This window comes from Schistocerca gregaria, chromosome 7 (assembly GCF_023897955.1).
Source record: "Schistocerca gregaria isolate iqSchGreg1 chromosome 7, iqSchGreg1.2, whole genome shotgun sequence".
NCBI lineage: Eukaryota > Metazoa > Arthropoda > Insecta > Orthoptera > Acrididae > Schistocerca > Schistocerca gregaria.
The window spans coordinates 557,762,313-557,768,489 of NC_064926.1; the positions used below are offsets into that span (position 1 = coordinate 557,762,313).

Sequence of the window (6,177 nt, forward strand, 5' to 3'; positions counted from 1 at the left end):
TGAACCGAACTCGGTGTTGCTGATTATGCAATAAGTGTGTCCCCCTTACCCATACATGAGTAGCGCACTAGAAGGTCAGATGACTGCTTTGACGCTATGATTAGATTGGATTACGTTAGATGTACTTATCGTTCCAATACATCCATAGTAAGCAGAACCTACGGGATATAGATCATGTCAGAGAAACAAGAATACACAACAAATATTTACATAGAAAAAACCGATTGTGCTAATGGACCTTCCACAGATCTCAAGTGAAATGTTCCCCATGGATGTGGAATAAGTCAAAATAAATCTTACACATACTTTTACTTCTTCTTCTTCTGTGGCGCTAGAGTCCAAGATGAACCTTGGCCTTCCCAACGATCTTCCGCCGTCCATCACGGCCACATGCTACCCTCCTCCAGTTTCTACATCCGAGCCTCCTAAGTCTTCTTCCGCTCCATCCAGCCTTCTTGCTCGAGGTCGACCTCGCCCTCTTTGTCCTCCTCGGTTACCAAAGAGAATTTTCTTTCTCACCTCAGACTCCTCCGTTTTTGCCACATGACCTGCCCACATTATCTTTCCTGATCGTATGATTTTTGTTACAGGAGCATCGGCATGTATAGTGTACAAATCTGCATTGTACCTTTTCCTCCATTGTTCTCTCTCATACACAGCGCCAATTATTCTCCTCAGAATTTTCCTCTCAAATCCGTCGAGCAGCCTTCCATCGGTTTTCGTCAAGGGCCATGTTTCCATTGCATAAATGAGATCTGGTCTAACAAGGGTTTTATAAATAGTGAATTTTGTTGGGCGGCTGAGGTGTCTCGACCGGAATAAATTACTCAAGATGAAATATGCCTTATTTTCTGATATCAGCCTTATCTTCATTTCAGTTGAGATGTCATTAAAGCAAGTGACTGTGGAACCAAGATACCTGAAACTATCAACTCTTTCAAATGTGAATTCATTCACGCTGAAAGACGGTATATTGGGTTCATTTGCTTTCCCACAAGCCATTTATTTCGTTTTATCTTCATTTATCGTAAGACCCGTCTCCTTACTTGCTTGACTTAAGGCTGTAAAAGCTTCTTTCGGTGCTGGTACTGCCCGTGCTATGATGTCTACGTTATCTCCATATGCTAAAATCTGCCGGTTCTGGGCGCTTCATTCTGGAACCGTGCGACCGCTACGGTAGCAGGTTCGAATCGTGCCTCGGGCATGGATGTGTGTGATGTCCTTAGGTTAGTTAGGTTTAAGTAGTTCTAAGTTCTAGGGGACTGGTGACCTCAGATGTTTAGTCAAATAGCGCTCAGAGCCATTTGAACCATTTTTTGCTAAACTCTGCACTGGCTAGTAGAAGACGGTACTCCTGGTCTGCAGGCCTGCTTCCCTACTCACCTTCTCGAGTGCTACATTAAATAGTGAGCATGCTCATGCACCTCCTTCACGTAGCCCATTTTTTTTTTATTTCCATAGGGTCTGAGTAATTTCCTCGAACTCGAATACAGCTTCTTACGTCAGACATTATCATTTTAACCATTCATCTCCTGCAAGTCTTGAAACAACTGGTTTCTATTGACACTGTCGTTTGCAGCCTTAGAGGCAATAAAGAGATGATGTGTTCAAATTCTATATGCAACAGTTTTCTCCAAAATTTGGAGCAGGTTGAAGACTGGTCTTTTGTTGATCTTCATCGTCGAAATTCGCTTAGGTATATTCCAATTTCTTTATCCACCTGTGGGAGTAGCCGATCAAAAATAATATTAGATAACACCTTGTACCCCAGGTTCAGGAGGGTGATTTCACTGTGGTTTCTACACTCCATTCAGTCACCCTTTCTATGTTTGGGACGTAATATTCCTTCATTCCATTCGTCTGATATTCATTCCTGTTCCCATACGGGAGTGATATGTTCAAACAGAGACTGCTTTAATGTTGCTCCACCACATTTTAGCAATTCTGTAGGAATGCTATCAGTGCCGGGGGGCATTTTATTCACCAGTTTTCTTTAAGCTTTTTTAACGTCCTCTAACCCTAAGCCATGCAGTGGCTGTTCACCATCCAATCCTTGCTCGCAATCACTAGAGATATCCTCTGCTTGTTCTATCCCTCGATTCAGCAGGTCATTAAAGTATCTTCGCCATCTTTCCAGCGTCTGCTTGCTCTAACTTATCATCTTTCCTTCTTCATCTCTAATCGAGGTGGTTATTGGAGCAAATTGTATTCTAGAATTGTTTACTTTTATAAAGAACTTCCTTGTTTCATTCTCCTTCTTGGACATTCCTTACATTCTGTTTCATCCTTAGTCCATTCCCTTTTCTTTCGGCGATGTGTCATCTTTTCGATCCTCCTTTTCTCTCGATAATTCTCCAACAAGCTTCTTGTGTAGTTCGCCTGTAATGTCTTTTGGTATGCAGTGTTCTTTTATTTAGTCACTCTCTTACACTCTCAAACCATGTGGGCCGTAATGATTTTCTCACCATCCCTAGTGTTTCCTTAGTTGAAAAGTCTATAGCTCATTTTATAGTCATCCATTTTTGTTCTATGTCATTACTGTCTCGCATTGTTCCCTGTTCTTGTTCTAGGGCCTGAGAAACTTCTGACAGTACGAGACGTAAGTTTCTTTGTATATGATATACTTGGTCTTATCTTGGCCATTTCAAGAAAATGATCTGAATCCACATTAGGGCCACGAAAGGTTCAGACATCCAACAAGTTAGATTTATGCCTCTGGTCTATCAGTACAAGATTAATTTGATTAATGGTTCTACCATCAGATATCTCCTTATGAGGAAACCAGGTAGATCCCACTATCATATTCCGGGAGGCTGCGAAGAGGATCAGTCTTATTCCATTATCATTAGTGGATCGATGTTTACTATGGGCTCCAGTTATGGGTTATGGGCTGGATCATGTCTTCTCTTACAAGTTGCGCATTAAAATCATCCAGCACGATCTTGATGTCATTCCTTGGACACTTATCATAAGCTTTTTCAAGGACATCATCGAAATCATCTTTTAGGTCTTCAATAGACTCTTCTGTCGGTGCATGTCCATTAATTTTACTATAGTTAAAGAATTTTCCTTTAATTCTAATTAGTGATATCCTTGGATTAATGGGTGTAAAAGTCATCACCAAATGTTTCAGACCTTTACGAACAAGGAATCCTGTACCAAACTCATGTCTGTTATCATCACAGGTATAGAATATAGTGCCCCTTTCTTTTCCAATACCCCACCCCCCGTCCATCGAATTTCTTGGATGGCAATTGTGCTCTCCTTGAGCTTTCCCTACAGTCTAATAACTTCTTTAGAGAGAGCCTGGGCTATACAAAGATCGAACATTCCAGGTACCAGTCCGAATATCAGTTTTCAACTTTTTAACCATTCGTTGTCCAAAATCCGTGCGGCTTCTGCTATTTGGGTTTTCGCAACTTTTTTTTTTTCAGGAGGAGGGTGTTAGCCTTGAGCTCAACCCCCAACCTGGAGGACCAGGATTTGTGTTAGGTTTACTCCCCCAGGGAAGCCGGCTTCAGTACGCCTCTAGAGCCCTGCCTGCCCTGTGTTGTGGAACCCACTGCGTCTGGCTCCCCAGTCGACACCATTCTGGCTTGGCTGGCCCTGCCAGTAGCTGCGCTACCGCCGGCACAGCTCTCGACTTCACGTAAGCACGAAAGCCCTCCCGCCCGGCACTGAACGTGCCAACTACAAGGCGGTGTCCTCTGGGAGGTTTTTCAATTAAAAGGTACAAAATAACTTGTCACACAGTATATAAATGTTCAATACAGTTAGGTACATATGATAATTTACAGGCTATTATAGCTATGTATCATCAAATAGAAAAATAATTTTACAACACTTATTTACAAATCTTTACTACTGCGATGTAGTTCAACACGGTACAAATAGTGAAAATTCTAGATGCCTCGAGCTAGTGATGAATGCTTGCGTTAGATACGTGTGCAATATTCGGTTGTATGATCATATCAGTCCTTCATACTCCCAGCTAGGTTGGATACGCCCACATACGGCACGCGATCTCCACACGATGTGCTTACTTCATCGATTTCTTAGCCACTGGTGCCCCCAATACTTATCTTCTCACATTAAACACCTATCATCATTCCACAATCGCAACACCAGATCGGATACGTCTATCATCTTGGCTGTACCTTTACATAACACAAAATCTTTCTCCGTGTCATTCTCCATCTCAGCCATACGACTATGGAACGCGCTCCCCTGTCATCTGCGTCTTATCCAGAACTACTCAACATTCAAGAGGGAACTCAAAGCTTACATATTAAGGACGGTATAACCACCATTCTTGTGCCCCTCCCATCTCTTTCTTTCTCCTCTCCATCACAGCTTCGAATTTTACCGTTCTATTTCTCTTCCTCTAACCTATCTACCTCTTATATATCTCTTTCACCCCATTCTATCGTCTTATGTCTCTGCTTGATGAGAATAACTCACAAGCTGCAAGAACATAACGAGAAAATTCCCAACTAACAATGGGACTGACATTCAGAAAAGAAAAGTATGTTTACTTTCATATACATAGTCATTATTATTATTATTATTATTATTATTATTATTATTATTATTATTATTATTGATTGTTATAATTATTTTTTATTGTTATAATTATCATTGTACTACTGTTATAATATCTATTTTTTTCTTTAACATCAATACTGCATAATAGGCTATATGTCCTTAATGTTAAGTAGAAACTGTAACTCGTTCAACCTGAGTATGCCTGGTTAGGTGTAAGAGAGGGCCTGAAGGCCCTAATCTTGCCAGGTAAAATAAATGCATAAATAAATAAATAATCACATTACTGCACTGAAATTTTGCACAAGTCAGATCGTACTAATACATTATATTTCGTTATTAGTAATATACGCACGTCAGTTGGTTCTACTAAGAAATTCATCAGCGGAATAGAGGATCTTGGCCCGCAGTAAATCCTTTAGGGTCCTCTTAAAGTTAGCTTTATCAGCAGTTAAATTTTTGTGCCGGCTGGAAATTTATTGAAAATATGCGTTTGTGAATAAAGAACACTTTCTGGACCAAGGTAAGTGGCTTTAAATCTTTGTGAAGGTTATTACAGTATTATTTCCAGTACTGATTCCATGACCTCATGACCTGAGCCACCGGTTTGAAAAAGCGGTATACCATTAATGACAAATTTCATCATGGAATAAATATATTGGGAAGTAGTACTTAGTATCCCTGGTTCCCTAAACAGGCCTGTGCAGACTCTCTTGAGTTCACACCACAAACAATTCTTGTTACACGTTTTTTAACCTAGAAATCTTTAGCTTTGACTTGATGAGTTACTTAAAAATAACCCAGTATTACATTTTAGAATGAAAGTAAGCAGAAGAGCTTCTGTAAAGTTTAGAAGGTAGGAGACGAGGTACTGGCACAAGAAAAGCTGTGAGTACAGGACGTGAGTCGTGCTTCGGTAGCTCAGATGGTAGAGCACTTGCCTGCGAAAGGTAAAGGTCCCGAGTTTGAGTCTCGGTCGGCCACACAGTTTTAATCTGCCAGGAAGTTTCGTAATATAATGGCTTTTTCATTTTTATATCACCTATAAATGACAACATTAATATTGCAAATAAAAATTTGCTTAACCCATTCAGCATTTCTGTGCTATACTCCTCCCTGCTGAATTTATTATCAGGCTGTTACCTCCAAAAATTTTATGACGTCAACTTTTTCTGTCTGCTTGTCGTCTTGTTTTACGCTTATACTAGGGGGGGAAAATCTTACAAGCTATAAACTGAATGCAGTGTGTTGTTTCAAAGTTTAGCGACAAAAAATTGACTAGGAAGCATTTACTGTTGTTCATAAAAATTTCATTAATGAATCTTTCTAATGCTATACTTGGTTTGCTATTTGTTGCAATGTTTGTATCACCTGCAAACAAAACAAATTTGGCATCTGGTAATGTTACTCTAAGGCGGAACCTTGTGCGACACTACATGTAATTAGTTCCCAGTTGGATGATGCTCGATAGCTTAACACACGTCTCTGTCCTAATGACACCCTTTGTTTCGTATCAAAGATATACCACCTCAACGATGCGTATCCAATTACACAGTAATATTCTAGTTTATTTAATAGGATATTGTGATTCACACATCAAATGCCTTTGACAGATCACAAAACGTACAGGCAGCC

General features: G+C 40.2%; 1 protein-coding gene across 1 annotated transcript in view; it reads left to right on the forward strand.

Annotated features, from left to right (window-relative positions):
- LOC126281734 (myrosinase 1-like) overlaps positions 1–4,789 on the forward strand; it is a 144,729-nt gene extending 139,940 nt beyond the window's left edge. The window contains exon 12 of the mRNA XM_049980917.1: positions 4,719–4,789. The gene's annotated coding sequence lies outside the window, so the exon portion shown is untranslated. The remainder of the gene's footprint in view (positions 1–4,718) is intronic.
- Positions 4,790–6,177: the final 1,388 nt, after the last annotated feature.